This window comes from Microcaecilia unicolor, chromosome 6 (genome assembly GCF_901765095.1).
Source record: "Microcaecilia unicolor chromosome 6, aMicUni1.1, whole genome shotgun sequence".
NCBI lineage: Eukaryota > Metazoa > Chordata > Amphibia > Gymnophiona > Siphonopidae > Microcaecilia > Microcaecilia unicolor.
Genome location: NC_044036.1, coordinates 278,640,426 through 278,664,992, shown reverse-complemented (window position 1 = coordinate 278,664,992; position 24,567 = coordinate 278,640,426). Strand labels below are relative to the sequence as shown.

Genomic DNA, 24,567 nt, shown 5'->3' with positions numbered 1-24,567 from the left:
CACTCCATACTGAGTCGGGCCGCAGGGAGCCACGTGAGTCTGTGTTGATAATCCTGGGACATAGACCACCATTGTTGAAGCAGGGCAAACTGCAGAGGTCTCATGTGCACTCTCGCCCATGGCACCACTTCCAAGGTGGCCGTCATCGACCCTAACAGCTGGACAAAGTCCCAAGCTCGCGGGCGAGGCATCCGCAGGAGCAGACGGACCTGATTCTGAAGCTTGCACTGCCTTTGGTTAGGTAGAAAGACAAACCCCGAGGCCGTGTCGAACCAAACCCCCAAATATTCTAGAGATTAAGAGGGGGTCAGGTGACTTTTGGGTATATTGACGACCCAGCCCAGAGATTGCAGTACTGAGACCATTCTGGCTGTTACGTGACGACTCTCTTCTGCAGAGTCCGCTCTGATGAGCCAGTCATCGAGGTACGGGTGAACCCGGATATCCTCTCGCCTGAGAAAGGCAGCTACTACCACCATTACCTTGGAAAAGGTTCGGGGAGCTGTGGCGAGGCCAAAAGGCAAGGCCCAAAACTGGAAATGTTTTCCCAACACAGCAAACCGGAGGAACCATTGGTGCGGGGGCCATATAGAAATGTGCAAGTAAGTTTCTTTCAGGTCCAGAGACGTGAGGAACATTCGTGGCTGTACCGCCGCAATGATGGAGCACAGGGTTTCCTTGTGAAAATGCCACACTCTTAGTGACTCGACTTTCTTTAAGTCGAGAATGGGCCGATAAGACCCGCCTTTTCGCGGCACCACAAAATAAATGGAATAACGACCGCAGCTGTGTTCGGTGGGAGGCACAAGGATCACCGCTCCAAGGTGCAACAAGACTTGTAAGGTCTCCTCTACCGCCGCCCATTTGACGGCAGTGCCACATCGGGACTCCACAAACACGTCTCTCACCGGGGCACCAAAGTCCAATCGGTAACCTTCTCTGATCAGGTCCAGGACCCACTGATCTGAGGTAATCTTGGTCCACTCCTCGAGAAAGAGGGAAAGGCGCCCTCCTACAGCTGTAAAGGAGGAGTGGACCGGCGTCCCACCATTATGGAGGACGGCCCTGAACTCCTGGCCTTGAGCCTGCCGCCGTGGAGCGTTTGTCTGAAAGGAGTTCCTCTGCTGGAAAAAGGCACGTTGAGTAAACCCAGAGTGCCCCGGGCGATATCTTCGACCTTCACGGAAGCGAGGACTGGAGGAGGAGGGAACCACCTGACCCTTGGAAGAAGGCCGCGACCTATCCTCAGGTAACCTCTGGGTTTTAGCATCCCCCGGGTCTTTAACAATCTTCTCCAACTCCTCTCCAAATAACAGAAGGCCTCGAAAGGGCAACTTCACCAGCCTTTGCTTAGAGGCCATGTCAGCCACCCAATGACGTAGCCATAGAAGGCGGCGGGCGGACACCGCCACAGATCTGTTTAGCCGAAGCTCTGACCAGATCATAGAGGGCATCAGCTAAAAATGACAAGGTCGACTCCATTCGCAGTGCAACCTAAGCGAGGGACTCCGCAACATCCACGGGCTGTCCACTGCCTGTTGTAACCAACAGAGGCAGGCTCGAGCAACATAAGAACTGCAAACAGACGCCCTTAAGGCTAGGCCCGAAATCTCAAAAGGACCGTTTTAGCGCTGATTCCAGCCGCCAGTCCTGCTTGTCTTTCAAAGCGACCACTCCCTCTATTGGGAGGGTGGTCTTTTTAGTCACCGCCATGACTAAGGCATCCACTTTAGGCATCCCAAACGGGCCAAGTGCTCCTCACTCAAAGGATAAAGATGACCCATAGCTCTGGCCACTTTCAAAGGCCCACCAGGGTCAGACTACTGAGCTGAAATAAGCTCTTGGATGGAGTCATGCACAGAAAAGGCCAAGTAGGCTTCTTAGTACTCGCCACCCTAAGATTAACAGAGGACGCATCGCCTTCTGCAGGATCATCAATCGAGAGGGCCTGCAAGGCATCGGTAATGAGAGCTGGCTGCTCGTCGTGGTGGAAAATCCGAACCGCATTGGGATCATCCGAACCCAGTGGCAAACAGGCATCCGTCCATGAGGGCCTGCCAGATCCCTCAGACTCCCCACAGCCTGACCATGGGGGCATGGAAAAAGGAGATGCACCACTTTCAGACGGGGAATTTACCCGTCTACGTTTAGCGTCCTTCCAACGCTCGGGGGAAGAAATAACCTCTGTAGCCAGCCCTGGGTCATTCCACACCCAGAGGGTATCCAGAATGCAGCGCAGTGTCAGACACCTGCAGCAGAGCTCTTTTCAGCATGAAGGCTTTAGGTAGTAAAAGCACAAACTCAGGGAAGAAAAAAAATCACCTCGACCCTCCGCCTCCGAATTAGGAGAAACGGATGTTGGACCTCCTCTGGCAGCCTCTAAATGAGGTGTTCCCCTGCACTCAGACTCCTCCGCAACCGCGAGGGTCGAGACATGCGGTGCTTCCAAAATGGCGCCCGCTGCCGGCTCCATCGAGTGGGAAGAATCATCGCTCGCCATGCTCGTACTAGCGCGAGTGTCTAAGGAGCACGTTTTACACAGCCCCACTGCTGATCTGTTTACACCACAACGGGAGCAGCACTGAACTCCCTCAGCTGCCATCGCCCAACTGGACAGAAAAATAGCAATAAAATGGCAGCTTCGCACCAAAACTTACCTCATTCGGAACAGCGTCCGCGGGACCTCCCCAGAGGAGCTGGGCACCACTCTCACCTCAGAAGACCGAGTCAACGAGCTCTGGTTAAGCTGCACTGAACCAGAATCTCTGGAAAAAGCCTCAGAACATCCACGCAGTCAAAGCGCACTCTTTTTTTTTTTTTAATGCTGTGAGGGAAGTTGGAGGCAGGCAGCAGCAGAGGGACTCCAGGAGGATAGGGGAATGGGTAAGGCAGGGAAAGGGCTTACCTACATGCCTTTAAAGTGGGCACCACCAGCCACAACACCCCTGCTCAACTGGCAAAGCACAGAAGCCACCCCAGGCAGAAATCCAGGAGCTGATCAAGCTAGGTCCACACCTGCTGGGAGATAGAGAAATACTGAAGGCAGATGGGGCGAGCCGTCCTAGGGTCACTGTGGTTCTTCAGTGTTCTCTATCTCCACCTGCTGGTAGGCGGATACAACCCATCAGTTAATGGATTCATCTGCTGCTGATGACAAGGAAACAAAATATTTAAAAGGAATGCAAATCTTTTTTAATTTCTTATATGAAACCTAGTGGTCAGATCTGCTATGCATCCTTTTCCCTTCCCAAGAAAGGCTGCACTCTTCAAGTACAAATTGTTATTCCCCTCATCTTTTTTTTTTTTTTTTTTTTTAATTCTTTATTTATAATTTTAATTACAATACTCAAGGATAACCTTGTTCAGAAATACAGGGTCAAAACAGTAATAGAGGTATTCCAAACACTTTCCATATCTTATTATATCATCATTTATCCTTCTAAAATCAAATTAAAGTGTTTATAAAGTCAATCATAGTAATTTGAAACCTTTCTTAGACCACAAGTCATGTGCTGAGAGGAAAAAGAGTTAGAGAAGTAATATAGGAAAAATTATCAAATTTATAGGAAAAGGCTGCGTTATTCCAGGATATATTCATTTCACTTGTTTCATTTCCAAAAACGATTTAAGTTGGTCCGGTGAAAAGAAAGTGTATTTTGTTTGACCAAGTTTAACTATACACTTGCATGGATATGCGAGAAAAAAAGGAGGCTCCTATATCTACTGTTCTCTGCTTCATAGCCAAAAACTGTTTCCTTTTTTGTTGAGTCATCTTAGTGACGTCTGGATAAATCCAAACCTTGGAGCCATAAAATTGAGCTTTGAGGTTTTTAAAGTAAAGCCTCAAAATAGTATTATAATCCTGCTCAAAAACCATTGATACTATCATTGTAGTTCTGTTCATTATAATATCCGAGGATATTTCCAGGATATCAGAAATGTCTTGTAAATCTGGAATATCTTTGTCAGGGCCATATTCTCCTCTTCTAGACCTAGGAATTGAGTATATTTTATTTAGGGGGGGTATTGCCTCTGGAGGAATTTTCAAAATTTCTCATATATTTCCGAAAGGTATCTATCAGAGTTTCCCCCGCTACTATGGGGAAATTCAGGAAGCGGAGATTTAGACGCCTGTTGAAATTTTCAATTTGTTCAATTTTACGTCTAATGTCCAAAGAATCTTTAGCAACCACACTTTTAAAGTCTTTAAAAGTATCCACTTCTTTTTGCAATATTTGAACTTGCATTGTCAAATCATTTTTGACAGAGTCTACAGTTTTATGCAATTCTTCAAATTTAGTATTAAGGTTAAGTACATCACCAGACGTCTTTTGTAGTGTTATAGTAATCTGGTCCAACATCACCTTAAGCGTTTTTAGAGTCACCTCCGAGGTCTGCGCTGTGGAAGAAACACTTCCCTCAGCGCCCCGAGTCGTCGCTTGCATGCCTGGGTCCTCACTAGATTCCCCTATCGACGTACCTTCAGGGTCGACGGGGTTTCCCGCCAGGGCTGCCCTCGACGCCGGACTGGGAGGGATAAGTGAAACAGATGGTGGAGATAGGGAGACTTCCTCTCCCTCCCCTCATCTTATTACACTACTGATCACATTAGCCTGTACTCAGAATACTATACAAATGACTGCTTAGTGGCATCAGACTTAGGACTTTATCAATTAAAATACCACAGAAAAATCACTGGGAAATATCAGTACAAAAATTGAATAATGCCTTAATAATACCTTAAAGTAACTCTTGTGTTGTAACGAAGAACATATCCTGATAAGACCATATATTATATGGGGAAGAAAAGAAGCCACTCATGCAACCATAAGTCTCCCATCCAATTTCAAAATTTAATCAAGACTTTCATTCTGTGATATCTACAAAATTGGGGAACTCTCACACTTCAAGACAAAAGCTGATACCAGCTCATGTTCCTGGTAACGGCTTTCTTGCACCCACTGCTCAGCGTCGAGGTAGAAATGTTCTCATGACATCAATTTGACACTTGGGAAATTACTATGAAGTTACAAAGGCAAAATTACAGCTTTTGCTTAAGATTAAATATTTATAGTAAAAGACAATATTTAAAAAACTGAAAAAAAAAAATGAAACACCAAATGACAAATACAATTTCTATCCTTCTTTAAGTTCCTTCTTAAAACAGAAGTTTACATAAAATGATTTTGGGATGAAAGAAAAAAATAATAATTTATATACATACACATATATACACACATAAAGTCTCGATTATCTGACCTAAACGGCACTGACCCGTTTTCAGATAATACGGAAAACAAAGGTAACCCCTCAAACAATGCAGAAACAAAAAGGAAGAAAAAGCAGGGTCCCGGGTTCAGAAAACGGAAAAAGAAGCCGCGTGATGTCACCGGGGTTCTGTCGGATATACCGGATCAATAAAGGTCGGATAATCGAGACATATTAAACACAACAGTACAATTTTTCATCTATTGGCTCTTCCATCACAACACACACTCCCAGATTCCATAAACAGCGACTAAAGGTGTGCATACAAATCTACACATGCAGCTAATTTGCACATGCAATTTAACAAGCTAATCAGCGCCAATAATTGGCAAACAAGTAATTTTCAGCACTAATTAGGATTTACACACACAACTTTCTAAGTGTATTCTGTAAACTGGTCCGTGTAAATTCTAATGCACAGATCACAAAAGGGGGTGTGGCAATGGGAGGGCCATGGACATTCCTGAAAATTACACAGAGTATGACTGATCCATACCTAAATAAGATGTGGGCATTTACACCAGGTTTTAGTTGGCGTAATTGGCTGTGCCTAAATTTTAGTTACGGGACGGCTGCTACAGGTATTCTATAAACCACGCCTAACTTTAGGTGAGGCTTATAGAATACCGCTAAGTGCAGATTTTTTTTTAGTGCCATATATATAGACTCTGGCCCTTAACATGTAAAAATGGAGAAAATGCTTTGAGTGCAACTTAGTAAATCGACAACTTTGTTCTTTGAAAACAGCAACTTTTGAGAGCTATCAACAGGGAATAGACTAAACTTTTGACTTTACCAACAAACAAGCCTCCAATCATGAGCTGATACTTCAAATAAGAATAAAATTTGAAACAGCAGTATTAATTGCTCCTTGCTTAGCAGAGGATTTCTGAGCTGGTTTAGTTTGTTTGGCAGAAGCTGCAAGTGATCTAAAATCTTTTCTGAATCTAAAATCTAAACTTATATAAAAAGAAAAAAAACACTGTTTCTACTAGGGTGTGTCTTCTCTAAAGCTTTCTATTATCTAAAAACTGCTCTTTTTGCTGGGTTCTTTTTCTTTTCTCTGAAACTGTGATTCCTGTTTGGGGGGGCTGGGCTGCCTGGGAGGAGTTCTCTGTTGGGTTTAGTGCCTGAGCCGAGTGAGCTCAGTAACGTACCTTAACAGATAAACTCTGGCACATACAAAAACATGGGCTCATGAGACAAAGTCAGCACGGATTTAGTGAAGGGAAGTCTTGCCGCACCAATCTACTGCATTTTTTTGAGGGGGGTGAACAAACATGTGGACAATGGAGAGCCGGTGGTTATTGAGTATCTGGATTTTCAGAAGGCGTTTGACAAAGTGCCTCATGAAAGACTCCAGAGGAAACTGGCGAGTCATGGGATTAGAGGTAGGGTAATATTGTGGATTAAGAGCTGGTTGAAAGATAGGAAGCAGAGAGTAGGGTTGAATGGTCAATATTCTCATTGGAGAAGGGTAGTTAGTGGGGTCCCTCAGGGGCCTGTGCTGGGACCGCTGCTTTTTAACATATTTATAAATGACCTAGAGATGGGAGTAACTAGTGAGGTAATTAAATTCTCAGATGACACAAAGTTATTCAGGGTCGTCAAGTCGCAGGAGGAGTGTGAAAGATTAGAGGAGAACTTCGCGAGACTAGGAGATTGGGCGTCCAAATGGCAGATGAAGTTCAATGTTGACAAGTGCAAAGTGATGCATGTGGGAAAGAGGAACCCAAATTACAGCTATGTCATGCAAGGTTCTGCATTAGGAGTTACAGACCTAGAAAGGGATCTGGGAGTCACCGTGAATAAGACGTTGAAAACGTCTGCTCAGTGTGCTGCGGCGGCTAAGAAGGCGCACAGATTGTTGAGTATTAGGAAAGGGATAGAAAACAAACATGCGAATGTTATAATGCCGTTGTTTCGCTCCATGGTGAGACCGCACCTCGAGTATTGTGTTCAGTTCTGGTCACCGCACCTCAAAAAAAGATATAAAGGAATTGGAGGAGGTGCAGAGAAGGGCGACGAAAATGGTAAAAGGGATGGAACGACTTCCCTATGAGGAAAGGCAAAGACGGTTAGGGCTCTTCAGCTTGGAGAAGAGGCGGCCTAGGGGTGATATGATAGAAGTCTACAAGATAATGAGTGGAATGGAGTGGACAGATGTGAAGCGTTTGTTTACACTTTCTAACAATAATAGAACCAGGGGACATAAGATGAAGCTAGAATGTGCTAGATTTAAAACAAATAGGAGAAAGTTTTTCTTTACTCAGCGCGTAGACAGACTCTGGAACTCGTTGCCGGAAAATGTAGTGACAGCAGTTGGCATTGCTGAGTTTAAAGGGGGTTTGGACAGATTCCTGAAGGAAAAGTCCATTGAACATTATTAATTTAAATTTTTGTTTTGGGGTTTTTGCCGGGTTCTTGAGGCCTGGATTAGCCACTGTCGGAGACAGGATGCTGGGCTTGATGGACCCTTGGTCTTTTCCCAGTATGGCGGTGCTTATGTTCATATCATAAGTCAAATATTCATCTCCTTTTAAGCCACATACCTAACAATCACAGAAGGTACAATCCTAACACCCCTATTTGCAACTCCCTAGTGACTCTGGTCAGTCATGCTTTACTTTGACAGATGTCATCAAATAGGAATATGAGATTTAGCCCTCACTTGGTTCAGATCATATCTCTACGATCAATCATATGCAGTCCACTTTCAAAGTACTGCATCAGCCCAATTCTCACTAACTTTCTCTCTCATGCTGTTTAACATCTTTTTAGTGCCACTTCTCACACTTGCTCAATCCTTAGGCTTGACAGTCTATGTATATGAAGACGACATCCAACTATTACACACCATAGACTTCACTGAAACTCAAATGATTCACGTTATCAACTGCAACCTAACACAGATAACCAATTCGCTACAACATAACAATTTGGCCCTTAATCCAGAAAAGTCCAAATGCATTCTTTTTAGAAACTTTCCCAAAGTAATCTCTCTCTCAGCCCATCCATCTTGGCTATAACCTCATCATGTCACTGGACAATAAAACACAACCCGAAGAATGAATTACGAACAGAAACCGGCCAAAGGCCCAGCCACGTCAACAACAACATAATATGATTAACCACTGTAAAATAGTTAACTGATGTAAAATGTAAGATGAATGATTAACGTAAATGTAAGCCACACTGAACCGGCAACTATGATTGGAAAATGTGGGGTACAAATGTATAAATAAGTAAAATCTCCCAATAACCAAATACCAACATTCTAGGTGTTATGCCAGATGAATTACTTTCCTTCCAGCATCAAATTACTACCATTCTCAAGAATTGTTTCCATAGGCTTAGACAAATCTGTTCAATCTATTCTCTTATCAATCCACAAGCATTAAACATGCTTATCTACTCTTTCATCATTAGCAAGCTCAACTATCGTAACTCACTCTTCATGGGACTTAAAACAACAGATATCCAATGCTTACAAAAATAGTCCAGAATACTGCCATCAAATTAATCACTAGGAAAAAAAAAAATTCAACCATGTCACTCCTATTCTGAAAGTGGCCCATTGACTTCAACTACCCACCATATCATTTACAAGATTCTACTACTGGTCTAAGACCCACTCTTCTGGCAAGCCTCCATATCTCTCCCACTTGACAACTCTCTATTCCAGCCAAAGAACATTGCAATCATCATTTCAAATCAACTGCCTTACCATCATGAGAAATCTTACAAAAGCACACCAGAAAATCATTAAGTCTAAGGCCCCGAATACTGGAATAAACTACCAGTCTCTCAGCAGACATCTCTTCAAAATTTCAAACCAGAACTCAAAACCTTCCTTTTCACCCCGATCCATACTCCTAGTCCCCTGAAAGGTCTCTCTCTCTCCCTCCTCCCCTTTGTTGTCCATGACAGATAAACATAATAGACCCACTCTCTCCCCCATCACCTCCTTTTCTATCCAGTCTCATCATCCCTTTTGGTCTCAAGAAAATATTTAGATTGTAAGCCGCCTAGACATTCAATATGATGGGCAGGATAGTAAATGCAAAATAAAACTTGAAAGGAGGGATCAACTTAGAGAGAAAGGAAGGGCCAGTACAGATAGACTGTCTTCAAAGAGAGATCCTCAAGCGAGGTTGACTTTAGAGGTTCAAAAAGAACACCCAAGAGGATGTTTGGCATTAGATCCAAATCCGGGGAGAGAGGAGATGGTCCGACCATGGGATGTCCCTATTAGCTGCCAGGTAAAGCCCCAGAACCAAAAAAGGGATGACATTACCCTGTGAAGTAGCCGGCCAACTGGAGGCCACAGTGGACAGATAGAAAGAGGCTCCTCCCAGATCACTATGTCCATCAAAGCCTTCCTGCAGCTGAAAAAGCTATCTGCCTTGACATTCCTGCTTAAGACCATAAGATTGAAGACAGGCTGCTCCTACTGGTCAAGGAATTCCTGAAAGGTTGTCTGCTCTAGTTCCCACTTCCCCAGATCCAGAATCCACCTGAACATTGTCTCTAAAAGCTATACTGACTGCCGACAATGCCAGCCCAGGTTTGCGTCCACCCAGCAACAAAGGGCTGATGTTTCCAGGACCACTGCCTGACTCTTGGTACCTTCCCTGCTTGTTGATATAGACAACTACTGATGCATTGTCTGTCATCACTCAGACTGCTCACCTTCATAGCAGAGGGAGGAACTGCACCAGAGTCAGAACCAATGAAGTTGCCCAATCTCCAGGTGGTTGATGGGCAACAGGCCTCCAGGGGAAATCAATACCACTCTGTCCAAGCAAAGACACCCAACTGAGGTGGCTTGCATCAGTGGTCACTACCACCCAAGTGAGCGGTACCTGGGACAGTCCCATCAGTGCAGGCTGTATCAAATCTCAAGAGGTAGCAGCAGACAGAATCCTAAGAGACAAGTACCCAAAGTGGCACCTGGAGAGGACACAAGGGGGCCTAAATCCAAGGTACTACTTCCAGTGCTGTCTCCATTGAGCCCAAAAAGATAGTCCCAGACTCACAGGGCTTGCAAAGTGCATATGTTACGCTTCTGGGCCTGCAATTTGCCTATACCCTCCATAAGAAAGACTGCGCACAGGGCCATATCAAAGCAGACCACCATGTATTTCAAGATATTGACAGGTGACTTTGCCCGATTACCACCCAAGCGCTCCCAGAGCAGAATGACTGAGGGGCGACTGCTGTAGTCAGCCTAGATGAGCCCGTTGTAAAGGTAAGGATTGACTCAAAAGCCCTGTCTGCCCAAGTGCATTGCAACCACCATCACCACCCTGGAGAAGGCATGAGGGGCAGTTGTCAGGCCAAACAGCAGAGCCCAAAACTGAAAGTGGCATCCCAGGACACAAAAATTGAGCTAGTGCTTGTGGTCCACTCCAACTGGGATATGGAGGCAGGCTTCAGAGTCCAGGGATGTCAGGAACTCATCCAGATGGAGACCATCACCAAGCAAAGCATCTCCATTCAAAAGCAAGGAACCATGAGACGTTTACTCCTTTTCAGTTTGAAGACATCAGTGCTGAAAACAAATCCAGCTGCACCATATAGGCTGCACCTGCATTCAGCTACTGCAAGCTCCACTGAGGAGAGTGGTGTGAATGTGTTCTCAACTGCTCATGAAACTCAAGGAGGGACCTCTCCATGTAGCTGTTTCCACCAGGGAGAGTGATTCCTGAGAGGAAAAGGAGATGTCCGTGGCAAACACTCATAGTCGACTGGGAACAACTGCCATAAGGACTAATGCATGGAGAGGATTGTGGTGAACAATTATACATTTATATGGTTTGCGGGTCATTGTCTGTTTTCTTACACTGATCGTTTTTCCTTTTGATTTACTCAGAAGAACAGTAACATTTAACCTCTGTATGAAACTTAGTGGGGGGAGGGGGTTGTAAGATTATGGTTTGAATGAATATTAGTATGCATAAGGGTACAGGGAAGTTAGTCCGAATGTGACTGATGTGGGGAGTGAATTAAGGGTCTCCTGACTGGGCAAACGCCTAACGGTACTATGTAAGCCACATTGAGCCTGCAAATAGGTGGGAAAATGTGGGATACAAATGCAACAAATAAATAAAATATATAAAAGGATCCCCACTGCTTTGAGATCAGGAAATAGAATAATTACCATGCCTCGCTTCAGAAGGCAATACTGGTTCCACTGCTCTCATGTCTAATGGTTGCTGAAGAATGAATGACAGCTTGATGTTTTACAACTGCTACAGAGCAAAACCATGAAGGTGTCAGGCACTGAATAAGCAAACTCCAGGGTGCAGCCCCATTCGACCACTTCAAGGACACACTGGTCTGAGGTGATGTTGGTCCTCTTCAGCCACAACCGAGCCCATCTGCCCCCTATCTGAGACAGAGGAGGGGCCCGGCTCACACCATCACTGTAAACTCCTGGAGCCTCCAGCTTATCCTAAATCTTCTGCCCTTTTGGGACCATGAAAGGGTCCCTGCTTGAAGACCTGTTGGACATCAGTTTGGCTTGAATCCAGTGCCTATCCATCTAAAAGAGACTACCATCCCAAGGCTGGATCTTGGACGAGGTGTTATGCAGGGTGCAACACAGGACAAGCCTTACCTAGGTCCTTGACAAGCTCCTCCAAATCCTCTCCTAAGAGCAACCAACCCCTAACAGGAAGCAGAGAAGCTTCTTGGATGCTGAATCTGCAGCTTAGTGATACAGCCAAAGCCACCTCTGGTACACCATCATGGGCGTTACCTAACATGAGGTGACGCACACCAGTTCATAAAGAATATCTGCCAGGAAGGCTACCCACCTGGACTCCTAGGGGGTCATCTCTAGGGACTCCAGTAGCTGCTCTAGCCAATGTATCATGGTTCTTGCCATAAGGTAGTGAAGCAGCAATTTAAGTTAAGCTTTTCCTCTGCAGCAGCTGGGGTTCAGGGTGCCATCTCCTCCAGAGCCGAGCCCCCTACTACTAGAATGGCTGTCTTCTTAACAACCACTATGCTCAGGGTGTCCACTTTGGGTAATTGCTAATTCTTCTACACATCAGCAAGAGAGAAGGGATAGTTTGTCTTAACACCCCAGAGGACCCATCCAGGGTCTCCCATTCCACTAGCATTATGCAGGACAGTGCCTTGGGAAGTATGGGGGGGGGGGGGGGGCACCCTCAAAGGCCTTCCAAAATTAGATCCCCCTCCAAGGGCACCGATGAGAGACCCAGAGTCTCCAAACCGAGTCAATAAGACAGGAAAGTTTCTCCTGCTGAAAAGGTTAAATAACTGGGGAGCGTTCCTCCTCCTCTTCTGGAGGAGGGAGTTCCATCTCTAAAAACTCAATTAGAACAGATGAACAATATAACTCAGACTGGAATATCTTTGAGGCAAAGCAATACATGCTGCAACTGAAGTTTAACTCAACTTCAGCTCTGGTTAAACACAAAAAATCAAGTAATTAAACCCCAAATGCAAACCTATTTCCCTAACTTCTAAGATGCTCTTTTTTTCAGTGGCTTCAAATATTTTCCCTGCCAAAACAAACTCAAGAGTAGAAAAGCATATAAAATTGCTGTTTTATGTTTCGGCACTATAACTTCAATGAATATTAAGGAAAATTTGTTAGTAGGATACAAGGCATACACTCCCAAGAAACCAATCATTAAATGTAAACACAGCACAAATATGGATTTTGGAGAATGACCAATAGACAAATGAACAAAATTACAAACAAAAAGATTCACATTTTTAAATTAGATCCTGACAAATCTATAAAGTTCAAAGACTCCTTAAGACTTGTACCAGATATGTCCTATTCCCTTGGAAAATACATCCTGTGACCCTGACAGTTTACCATAGTACAGAAGAATAGCCTCATGTCTCAACCTACCTAAACCAGTTTTTTTGTTCTACTCTAATTAAAAAAAAAAAAAAAAAAAGTCCTCTGCAATTTTTAAAAGTCTCTTCAGTACCCTCTTGATCCTAAAATATGGAAGTGGAATGTCTGCAAAATACAAGGAGCCCCATTTACTAAGCTACGCTGTAGGCATGTTAACTTTTCAGCACACGCTAATGTTAGAGACACCCATTATAGTCCTACGGGTGTTTCTAGCATTAGAGTGCGCTAAAAAGATTACACAGCTTAGTAAACAGGGCCCAAGGAAAATAAACACACAAATTATTCCTAATATCTCTGTATTAATTGACAAACTGCTGCTTCCATTCATCACCGATGGAAATAATTTGGCTTCTGGATACCAATGCATCCATCATGCTTCATATGCTTATGAAAACCTGTAGTGATGAGCTGTTTCCACACCTGAAAAAGCCACACAACTATACTGGGTTTTTTAAGCGCATTATTGTGTATTAGTCTAAGTGGAAGCCACATATTTTGAAGTGTATATATTGGGTAAGCTACCAGTGACAGTGTTGGCCATGCTAACGATGTAAAAATATCACCAATATACATCTTCCTTCATAAGCAGTTTTCCAGGTAACCACTGACACTGCATCTAAATGAGATGGGTAAAAATGAAAGGGAAAATGCTTAATAGTTTTTGCTGGTAAATAGAAATAAAATATATTTAAACACATACACAAAGAAAACTACCAACATTCTATTCACACAGAAATGTCATGCAACTGAATTAGTCTGTGCTGCTTAAACTCAAGTGGAACATTAAAAACCATATTTACAGTAAAGTAAAAAAATACTCATTTCTAAATATCCATCATTGTCACATGATATATATATATATCTTTTGGCCTTGAACATAAGACTAGGGTTTTTGCCTAAAAATGTTTTTGCATAAACACAGGTTCTTGAACAGGACTGTACAGCTTATATCTTCTCATATCTCTAAGTCTTAAAAATAAACCCTCCTGATAAAAATTGAATGAAGGATGAAAAACAGAAGCAAATCTTTTCAGCTCAAATCATATTTCACTATCTCTACACTTACACTTTCTCCACTTCTATTATGGTGTGCAAATGGATTTAGTGCACACTGATTAGAAACCCTTAATATTCAGTGGGCATCTTATTTAGGGTGTGCTAATCGTTAGCGCACCTTAGTAAAAAGACCCCATAGTTTGGTCATCAATTTGACATTTATGTTTAAAACAAGGATCCTTTGTGGGCTTCCTGTTAAGACTGGAAATCCATTAAAAGTTTATTGTACCCTGTACTGACTGCTGGTCCTGTCTTCATGGAAAAGGGAATGGATGAGAAACGGGAAGAGGGTGAGGGTCTGCTATTTTGTTTCCATTATCACGTGGAGTCAGGCGAATTTTTAAGTGTTAAAATAAGATCATATTGGATACAAGATTGTGAAGCGTTGTGCTAGTTCTTTTCAATCTTGCATCGACTCTTGGTTCTTAAATCACATGAACTAAAGCCACAGTTGGTTAAAAGATATACCCATCAACGGGTAAATTTTAAATCCCTACCATGAAGCTTAGCACACAAGATCCGATCTTTTACAATGTCCGAATATTACAAGGGGTTAATGGTTGCACCATCCAGAAAACTAGTTCCTAGTCCATAATGCTTCCATATATCATAATTAAAAACAAAACAAAACAGAATAAAGTGCCTAAAATGATTATCGCCACCAACCACTCAAAAAAAACAACCTAAGGAGTAAGATGAAAGAAGTGATGCAGCTCAGGCCTAGTTAGGGTCTCTGAGGCCTGAAAATATAAGCAACTCTCTCCCGGCAGAAGCCGGCAGCCAGCTCCCCTCACCAGTAAAACAAAGAGAATCACATCAAGGAGAACGAAGGCCAACGGCAGCTTCAACGCCGACAGGGCGAGCGGAAGAGGAAGGGCTGAGGCGGGGCGGCCGGGCCTGTCGAGTTTTGTGCCCCGGAAGCGCCCCACACATAAAACGGAAAAAAGAAAGCCCCACCGGCTCAGGGCGTAGCGCAAAGATACTAAGTCACACGTATTAGGCGTAAGACACGTACATTCGACTAACCTCACTCACACACTGAGTACCCCACTAAACACGCATTCGGGGGCCAGTCTCCCTTCCCCTCCCCGTGGTCACTAGTCTGCCATCTCGTTCGCTCCGCACCCCTAGTCCGACAAGTGTCCGTGATCCGGCACCTCTCCCTCATACCTGAGGTCGCCCACCACCAGTCCCGCAGCTTTCCTTCTCCGGTGCCCGTCCCCTCTAACGCAACTTCTTCTCTCCCTCGGATGCGTCCCGCCTTGCTGGTGGAAACAGGAAGTTGCGTCAGAAGGAGGCTGGACGCTAGAGTCCTCTCTAGAGAATTGAAAAGTTGCGTGACGTCAAAGGAGGGCGGGACGATGGAGAAGGAAAGCTGCGGGGCCTGTCGCGGACGATTTTTAAAACAAGTTGGAACTTGGGACGCGGGGTTGGGGAGTTTGAGAACGAGGAAGAGATGCTGGGTTTGGACTGTGTAATTTGGTTTGAGATAATGAAGGACAGGTACCAAATAGGGACAGAGGGGAAAGTGTGTGTGAGTTACTAAGAGTCTGCGTCTCACAGTTGGGCGCTAAAGCCTATAATGCAAAACCTCATAGCGCTATAACAGCTGAGAAAAATAGCTAAGCAATGTTCAAAATAACATGATACATACAGTTAATTGATGCTAACAAACTGAAATCAAGTGGAGGATCATGCCTAGCACATAGATTGTAAGCTCCTTTGAGCAGGGACTGGCCTTCTATGTTAAATTGTACAGCGCTGCGTAACCCTAGTAGCGCTTTAGAAATGTCAAGTAGTAGTAGTACATATGCATATAAGGTTTGTAGTAAGTGTGGCTCTTGTGCACATGCCCTGACAAGGGTGCCCAACTAGATCCAGATTTGCCCACCAGGGTTGATCAAGTCCTGGGCTTACTCCATTGCATGCAGGAACTTGTGGTTCTGATTTCCCTTTTGGATTCTCTAAGAAAAGCAAGGCTACAAGTCCGTGCATAAATTGGGTTAAGCCCAGAACTGGATCAACCAGGGGTGTAACCACAGGTGGGCCTAGATGGCACCTTTAACAGCAGAGGGAGCAGGCTGAGCTCCCACGATCCTGCATCTGTCTCCCTCTCTCAGCAGTAGCGATTCCAACACACACTGCCTACCGCTGCTAAACCAGAAGTGTCTCCTCTGCCACGTCCTGCCCCCTTTGTAACAACTTCCTGTTTCTGCTGGGGCAGGATGTGCCAGAGGAGACACCTCTGGGTTAGAGGCGGTGAATGTGCCAGAGGAGACACCTCTGGGTTAGAGGCAGTAGGCACTGTGTGTGGGAATCACCACTGCTGCTACTGAGGGAGGCAGATGCAGGATTGTGGGAGCTCAGCCTGCTTCCTACAATACTGGAGCTGTTAAGGGTGCTGCCCCATAAAGTGAGAGGGAGAGTTGGGGGGAGGTCTCCTTCCAAAAGAGAGATGCTGCATGGGGGGGCATGAGATGGGGAGAGACAAGAGAGAGAATTGTGGGCCATAGGATTGTGGAGAGTGGTAAGAAAGGAAAAAAATCTTGCATGTGGTGGTGGAGGGGAGATGGATGAGAGAGGAAGAAATGTTGGACATGGGGTAGTAGGGAGGGAGAGAGAGTAAATGTTGGACATGATGGTGGAGGGGAGGAAGAGATGCTTTAGTGGGGAAGCAAGAGATGTTGGATGGGGCACAACGGAGGGAGAAAGGCATAGTGGACAGTGGGAGAGGGGTAGAAATGTTGGAGATGGCAGAGGAAGGGAGAGAATGCATGGGGGGAGGGGGAAGAAAAGTGTTGGACCCTTGGCACAAGAGAGGGAGATATGTTTGACCTGGGAGTGGATAAGAGGGAGAGAGAGAGAGATACACGGGAGGTAGAGAGGGGAGAAAGGAGGAGATGTTGGATCTAGGAGCAGAAGGGAGAGATGCTGGACAGTGGGCGTGAGGAAAGAGTGAGGGAGAAATGTTGGAACATGGGGGAGAGGGCAAGAGGGAAGAAAGAAGGGACAGAGAGATGTAAGGCATCAATAGTGGGGAGGGGAAAAAGAGGGAGCAGATGCTGGGCTAGAAGGGCAGAGGGAGGAGGATGCTGGGAATGGTGGAACCATGTGGGAGATGCCAGGAGGGGGAGGAAGGTGGTGGCAAGGAAATGAAGGAGGGATACTGATTACAGAGGATAGAAATATGGTAATGAAAGGGAATGGAGGGCTGGGGAATTAGTGAGATGGAGAAACTACTGGGTAAGAGAAGAAGATGGAAATCTGATAGCTGTAAACTAAAAAGGAGGAGAATGGTGAGAGGGTGAAATTTGAGTTGACAAGGGAGGCAGAAATAAGAAAAGAAAGAGAGGAAAGAGCTAAAAAAAAAAAAAAGAATAATCAATATGTCTGAAGCAGGTGTAGTGAGGGTAAAAAAGACAAATGGACAGCAGCCACTTGAAAGAAAATTAGAAGATGACAGACAGGAAAGCAGAAGAGAAACTGCAACCAACATAATGGAAAAATACAATGTTGAGACCACAAAGGTAGAAAAAAGCAATTTATTTGTAATGTTTTAAATGGAATATGTTGGCTCTGGGAAATCTGCATAGCAAAGGTGCTTGTATAGTGTTCAGTGGAAAGGAAATGCATTTCTGTTTTTATTTCTCCAGTGTTGCAGTACATGCTAAGTTTATTTCTGATGTGTGATTCCATGTTCTGTGAGGGTCTGTCGGTGTGACAGTAATGGCAGGTGGGGAAATCGGAGGGAAGGCAGGGAGGAGAGGCGATCAGGGAGCATGTCTAACCAGTGTTGCCAGGTGGGCGGTTTTACCGCCCAATTGGGCGGTTTTCCGCGACCCGCCGCAGGAAATTTTTGCCCGCGGCGGGTTGCGGTTTTTTGGGCTGGTTTTGTGCTTCGGGCGGTTTTTTCGGCCGCGGGGGGGCGGGGTTAGTGACGTTTTTGGGTGGGATTAATGACGTTTTGGGCGGGGTTAGTGACGTGGGAGGCGGGGCCGATGACGTGGGAGGCGGGGCCGATGACGGGGAGGCGGGGCCGATGACGGGGAGGCGGGGCCGATGACGTGAGAGGCGGGGCCGATGACGGGGAGGCGGGGCCGGTGACGTGGGAGGCGGGGCCGGTGACGGCGGGGGCGGGGTTTATGACGGCGGGGGCGGGGGTGATGACGCGGGGGTGGGGGTGTCAGGGGCGGGGTTTGTGTTTGGGCGGTTTTTGGGCTGTTTTTTGGGCTCCAGTGGGCTGGAAAAAAATTTTCCACCTGGCAACCCTGTGTCTAACCCCAGTTCTGACCCTTGCTGTGTAGCTAGTAGGGATCCCAAGCCTCCCCAACTGAGGGCCTCCTCCAAAGGCAGCCAGAACTTCCTTCTACCAAGCTCTGCAGTCGACAACAGCATCCTTGAGTCACCAACAGCTAAGCATGCATAGGGAGCTGGCATCAGTGGCTTAGGAACGTTGCTGCTTCCTGTCAAGCTTGCTAAAAGGGAGTTCTGGCCACCTTCAGAGAAAGTCTTCAGCTGACAGAGCTTGAGGATCCTTATTAGCTATTGTATTTATATTTTGCGGTCGGGGTAGGGCAGAGCAAATATTGTGCCCACCCACTTTGGGCTCAGGCCCATCGAAAATTGGCTGTTTGGCTATGCCACTGGGATCAACCCTGTTGGGCAAATCTAGATCTAGTTGGTAACCCTATCCCAGACGTGCAACCACACATTGGCGCTGTTTATCTGTATTTTTAAATATAAGCCTTTCAAAAATTGTTTCTACTTAAGTGCAGAAAAACCAGTATTGATGTGTGCTTTCACTTTTGGTTTTGGTCAGACTTGTACACTTGCTTTTGTTCTCATTAGCAATGCTCAGTCTTGCATGGGCTTCCTTCCACATGCAAAAGAAGACAAAAAATGCAGTGGGATGTTAAAAATTGATAAATCTTTTCCTGAAAATCTTCTTCAGTGTCCCTGACCTGTCAGTAAGTTTTCAGCACTATTGGCCATTATTTCCTTCTGTGCATTACAGCACTTTTGTTTATGCATTGGGAAGGAACACTAACTGACCTCATTTGCATCCATTTAGATGCAATTGTGGAAATGTTTAGTGCACACGTTAACACCCTGGCCCAAGCCCTTTGAGCATTTTGCGCACAATAACGTGTGCAAACTGTGGTGTTAGTTTTGAGCATCAACCCCTAGGAGACAGAGATACTTTGGACCGGTTTCAACCTCCTTGAATCCCTGTGTTGGGGTTGTCTAGGAACTGCCTGGAGGAAGGGTGAAGGACTCATTCTTGAACATCTCTAAGGAGAGAGCTCCCGTCCCTTCCTGAATGTCCAGTAAAGGGCGTCTCCTAGACTCCTGTACTCCACTCATTTACGGATGCACGGACTTTGTACGTTCCCCATACTCACAGCTTTGGAATATGTAAATGCAAGATCTTTCTATGCCCTGTAGCTTTATTTTACTGTTATTGCAATTTTGAAAAAGGATTTTTCTTTTTGTTACATTTGTACCCTGTGCTTTCCCACTCATGGCAGGCTCAATGTGGCAGGCAATGGAGGGTTAAGTGACTTGCCCAGAGTCACAAGGAGCTGCCTGTGCTGGGAATTGAACTCAGTTCCCCAGGACCAAAGTCCACCACCCTAACCACTAGGCCACTCCTCCACTCCCTTTTAACCACTTTGAATATAATTTCTTAAAGCATTTTCTGTGTGCGAGTCATGGTCTACAGGTGCAAATGGCTTTTATCAAAATGTGTGGATGTAGATACATGTGTAAGTACACGTCAATGTTCCTCTAAGCTGCATGGCTGTACACCTCTGTAAAAGCTGCACACCAGTCCTGGCCTGCTGCGCAGTAGTTGTACCAGAATCTGTCCCACCTACCTCCCACTGCCACCCTGGCTGCTGCTGCTGCTCCTGCTCCAGACCAGCAGCAAAACAAAGGACAGCCATTGCTGGGCTGCACTGTGCAGACTCGCGGCTGCCGGTCCCTGATGTCATTTCCTGTTCTGGGACAGAGCCCCCTGTCACACAGCTGCACAGTGTGGCATGCAGTAACTATCTTTTGTTTTGCCACTACTGGTGTAGTGTGGAGCAGTAGCAGTGGTACAGGTGAGCTCAGATACTGGAAGCAAGGTCAGAGAGTTGGGACAAGGTGCTGGAAAGAAGGAGTAGAGATAGAACAGACACTGGAAGGAAAGGATTAGGGAGAGATGGGACAGATGCTAGAAGGAAAGGGTCAGGGAGAGAAGGGGCAGATGCTAGGGAGAGAAGAGGAGAGAGAAAGAGCAGATAGGAAAGGAGCAGAGAGAAGGAGCAGATGCTGGAAGGAAGAGAGCAGAGAGAGGGGGCAGATGCTGGAAGGAATGGGGCAGAGAAGGGGCAGACACTGAATGGGAGTGAGGGAGATACATTGGATGGAAGAGAGGAAAGAGGGCACTTGTTGGATTGGGGGAAATAAAGAGGGCACTCGCTGGATGGAAGGAGGAGAGAAAGAGGGCAGATGCTGGATAGGGGGTGGGAAAAGAAAGAGGATGGAGCTAGTGAAAGACTGGTGAATAAGAGGAAGTGAAATAGAAGAGCCAGGGTGAGGGAAAGAGATGACAAGCTGTAGGTAGACACATTAAAAAGAGGAAGATTGAAGACTGGATAATAAGAAAAATTTAAATCTGGGCACAGGTAGAACAGAGCAGTGGGACACCCTAGGGAGCACTGCAGTGGACCTCACCTAAATGCTCCCAGGTATACATCTCACCATTGCTCCCTTATATTGTATAGTGAGCCCTCCAAAATCTACCAAAAACCTACTGTACCCAACTTCACACCACTACAATAGCCTGTATGGCTTCAGGTGTCACCTATATGTAGGTACAGTAGGTGTTCGGTGGGTTTTGGAGGGCTCATACGTTCCACCACAAGTGTACCAGTTAGAGTCCATTATGGGCCTGGGTCCACTTCTCCACAGTGCACTACACCAACCACTAGGATACTCCAGGGTCCTGCTTGGTGCCCTTATAGGACTGGCTGTTACAGATGCTGGTATATACTGCTTCTTCTACATCTTTGGGGGGGTGGGAGGGGGTCAATGACCGCTAGGGGTGTAAGGGGGGTCATTCCTTTATTCCTGCAGAGGTCATCTGGTCATTTAGGGCACTTTTTGTGGCTTCGTCATTGTTAAAATAGGTCTAACTCAAAATAGAGCTGCCAAGTTACCTATTCCAGGAGAGAGATTTTTTGGCCGGTCCTGGATTTCTGCCAACTTCATCCCGGTGCATTATGGAACCTGCAGCACTGATTTCAATGGATAGAATCATGGACTTCAAATACTACTGCTTTGGGATGTAAGTTTAAAATCAGGACTGGCCAAATAGTCTCCCTCCTGGAATGGGTGACTTGGCAGCTCTGAAAACATCTTAGTTTTAGTCCTGGATGTTTTTGTTTTCCATTATAGCTGAAAAACACCCAGGTCTTAAGAATGCCAAATTCCTGCCCTTAATGCACCCCCGACATGCCCCCTTGAGACTTAGATGCGCTGCAGACAAACTGTATAGAAAAACATCAGGAAAACAGGTTTCAAAAATACCGATTTGGATGTTTTGGTGAGAAAAACATCCAAATGCTGCTTTATGCCACTTTTTAGACATTTTTCTAATTTGAAAATGAGCTCCATAGTAACCTATGGAACTTTGTAAGTCTAAGTGCTTTGAAAATAGGCCTCTATATGTGACAAATTGGCATTTAATGCACCTTAGTGTGCATAATGTATTTAAAGAATACATGTCTTACCTAAATATTTATTTAGGTCAGATGAATGGATGACTGGAACAGTGTAGGGAGGGGGAGGTGGGAATTTATCAAGCAGAATTAGGGTCTTATGAACTAAAGCAGTGGTTCCCAAACCTGGTCCTGGAGGCACCCCAGCCAGTCTGGTTTTCAGGATAGCCACAATGAATATTCATGAGAGGGATGTGAAGGCAGGTTTGGGAATTGCTGGTCTAAGGAATGAAACTGTGTTTACACTGCATAGCAATACAAAAACATACTTTCTACTGAAGACTGTGAATGACAAGGCGTGTCCTTGCTATCCATACATGTTGCGGCTTTTATTGGAGCATAGAGCTGGATCCTGCAATGAAACAACAGGAGGAAGAATTCTCTAAATGCAATTAAGCCAAAATCCATTAAAATGCAAACCAATGAGACTAGCTGCTTCTGCTGTAGGTTGTGAAGTTCCAGCTGCAGAATATCAGTACAGGCCAAGTGAACAATACATTGGGGATTTCAGGGTTAGAACATTTTGCTAGGCTAAACTTTCAGTCTCTGTACTGTAAAACTAATTTTAAAAACTAGGGCCTGATATGCAAAGCAATTTAAGTGGGCAGGAGAGACTCTTCCCTGCTTAAATCACGCTCAAGTGGCCATTTGCTGATATTCAGTGACCATAGGCGCCCCGTATAAGAGGCTTGGGGAGGCTAAGCCTCCCCAACCCAATCGTCGACTTCCGCTTGTGGTGCAGCCCACCCTCCCGCCCCGCGCATTTTCATCTTTTATTTCCGTGGCAGCGACGTCAATGAAGAAAAAGACTACAGGCTCGCCGCCAGCTTCTCCCTTCTCTCTGCTCTCGCGGAAACAGGAAATGCGTCACAGGACACTGTGTGCAGAGAGAAGGGAGAAGCTGGCGGCGAGCCTGTAGTCTTTTTCTTCATTGACGTCGCTGCCACGGAGCGTATGGAGGTAAGCTCCGCCCCCTTTAGCCTCCCCAAACAGTTGGGCTACCGACCGTCTATGTCAGTGACACATAATCACAATGCCGCAGGATTCAGCACTAATCGGCCATATCAAGTCTAAGCAGGAGAGGGGTGTTCTTAGGAGGAGTCAGGAAGGAGCCGAGAGTTATGCAGGTGCCAGCAATATCTAGTGCCGGTGCCCACATAGCTAACTGGGCATATAGGATCATATAAATAGCAGTCCTAACTTTGCCCAGTTAGCTATGCGTGTGCTGGCACTGAATATCAGCTGATACCCACATAGCATCTCGGTACCGGCCTGAAGTGTCATGATTGCACTTCCCATCTGATCTGCCCTGCAAGTGCACTGCCATCCCCCTCCCATCCACTGAAGAGCAACTAAACTCCCCCCCCTCTCCTCCAGAACAGCATCTGACCCTCCTCCCCCCCCCCCATTCCAATCCCTCCTCCTTCCACCCCCATGGGACAGCATCTGATCCCTCCTTCAGATCCCTCCACATCCCCCACCTCCTGGCATATCATCTGACCCCTCATTCCAAACTCCCCCTCAAAACAGCAGCCGACTCTCCCAAATCAGATTTCCCCTTCCTCTCACCTCCCTGGAACAACATCTGCGAATCAGTCCCCGGGCCTACCTTTCTGATCCATTGTGGTCTAATAGAGAAAGGGCAGGAGCCAACCATTCACTCCTGCCTTCATGGTTCCCCTTCAAAATTAGTTTCACAGCCTCTAGCTTTAACCTCATTCTGCAACAGAGTACTGTGAGATTTCCACTAGAGATCACAGCAGCCATTTTGAAAGGGGAGCCGTAAAGGGCAGGGGTGAGAATCACTTCTGCCCTTTCTCCACTATACCATCAGGGGTTGGACAGGTAGGCTTGGGGCGCCTACAGGGGGTGGGGGTGCCTTGGGGGGGGGGCAGATGCTGTTCTAGGGGGAGTGAGAGAGGAGAATTGGAATTTGGGGAAAAGGGAAGTTTGGGATCTGGCCAGATAACCCTCATGTGGGTCCTGGCCAATATGCAGGTCTATTGCTGACTGAATATTGAACAGGCTAAATCTGTAAGGCTGAATATTTGAAACCAGTTGTACATTTAATGACAGTACTGTGACAAAACAGGGGACTTATGTCTGTGAATGTATGATGTATTTGTTCCCCAGTGCATTGTGCATTTCCCTTGTTTGGCCAGCAGATGGTGACTGTCTTTTTTTGTTTGTTTTTGTTTTTTTTGTAAAGCTGTTACAGAATTGACTGGTTTTTTCCTGCCTTAGCTTTGAGGAAATCTCAATATGGGAGCACAGAGGTAAACATCTGTGTCCTGAGACGCTGTTCAAGGCTGGTGAGCAGTTAATTTCCTGAAACTCACCAGGCGCTACCTAGGTAGTGACAAAGTGTTTAGACAGTTTTAATATTGATCTTTATTCAGTTACCTGTTATTGCCTGTTACTTTTCTATCTGTTTTATATGGTTCATTGTTCTAATTCTGTGACAGTAAACCTTGTTAGTTAATTGGCTCTATTGTCCTGGACTGACTAAGAATCCTGCTGGTGTGTGTTGGGTTTGTAGGTGCTTTCTAGGAACTGGGGGACCCCTGAGAGTGT

At 45.6% G+C, this 24,567-nt stretch overlaps 1 protein-coding gene across 3 annotated transcripts in view; it reads right to left on the bottom strand.

The window, feature by feature from the left end:
* The window catches only part of RAB14 (RAB14, member RAS oncogene family), a 102,164-nt gene extending 86,653 nt beyond the window's left edge, over positions 1-15,511 (bottom strand). Inside the window, exons 1-2 of one of the 3 annotated variants that reach the window (XM_030207566.1) lie at positions 15,398-15,511; positions 13,694-13,787 (exon numbers count right to left, since the gene is read on the bottom strand). The gene's annotated coding sequence lies outside the window, so the exon portion shown is untranslated. Of the gene's footprint in view, positions 1-13,693; positions 13,788-15,021; positions 15,090-15,397 lie in introns of those variants that run through there. The other 2 variants (XM_030207563.1, XM_030207565.1) reach the window with 2 other exon arrangements.
* Between the last annotated feature and the right edge of the window lie 9,056 nt (positions 15,512-24,567).